Here is a 797-nt window from a genome sequence, read left to right as displayed (position 1 = left end):
TGTTCGCCCAAGAATCACAGAGCACTCTATAAATATCGCTTCACTAAGCCACAAACCACCTTGACAAGGAAGGCACACAGCACCCCTGAGGGGTTAAACAAACCCTCCAGGGCCTGGGGGGGGGGAGGGCTGCCTGAATTCCAGCCCTCTTGTCCCCTCCCGGGCTCAGGTTCAGCTTCTGCCCCCCAGGGGCCACTCTTTGAAGCATGATATCCGTTTGGAAGCAGTTCAAATCAGCCTGCCTGGAGGCTCCATCCCCAGATAGCCCCAGGAACCTGTCTGTGTGAGTCAGAGAAAACCATATTTCTCTGATTTGAGAGGCCCAAGAGGACTTGCCACCACCCCCCTTCCTCTTTCCCTATCATGTACTCGAGGCAGTTCAGCTACTGTTGAAGAAGGAACGCCCAAACCAACTGGCCCAGCTATGGGACTCAAATGTGGAATAAATAAAACAACGGTGTTTTATCCCTGGTTTCCCAATCCAAATACCTCTCCCCCTTCAAGCTTTCCCTGCAGGGGGTCCTCTTCACTTCTTTCCCATCAAAGAATTCAGTAAACCCGATTGTCATCCAGTCCTGGTGCCCTAGATGGAGCCAGGCTTTAGTGTCTAGCAACACAGGGTGTGAATTCCAGCCCCACAGCTGAGGGGGACCACGGACCTCGTGTTCCTTAGCTGTGAGTTGGGATTTTACAGTCTACATCACCTGGCGGCTTGTGAGGACATGTGCAGAAATAATGTGTGCAAAGTGCCTGGCTTGGATAGGCCCTCATAGGTGGAATTTATCACTGATTGGGGC

This window comes from Herpailurus yagouaroundi, unplaced genomic scaffold (genome assembly GCF_014898765.1).
Source record: "Herpailurus yagouaroundi ecotype Mexico unplaced genomic scaffold, PumYag 213, whole genome shotgun sequence".
Classification (NCBI taxonomy): domain Eukaryota; kingdom Metazoa; phylum Chordata; class Mammalia; order Carnivora; family Felidae; genus Herpailurus; species Herpailurus yagouaroundi.
The sequence above is the reverse complement of the archived record's forward strand: the minus strand, read 5'-3'. Positions refer to the sequence as shown.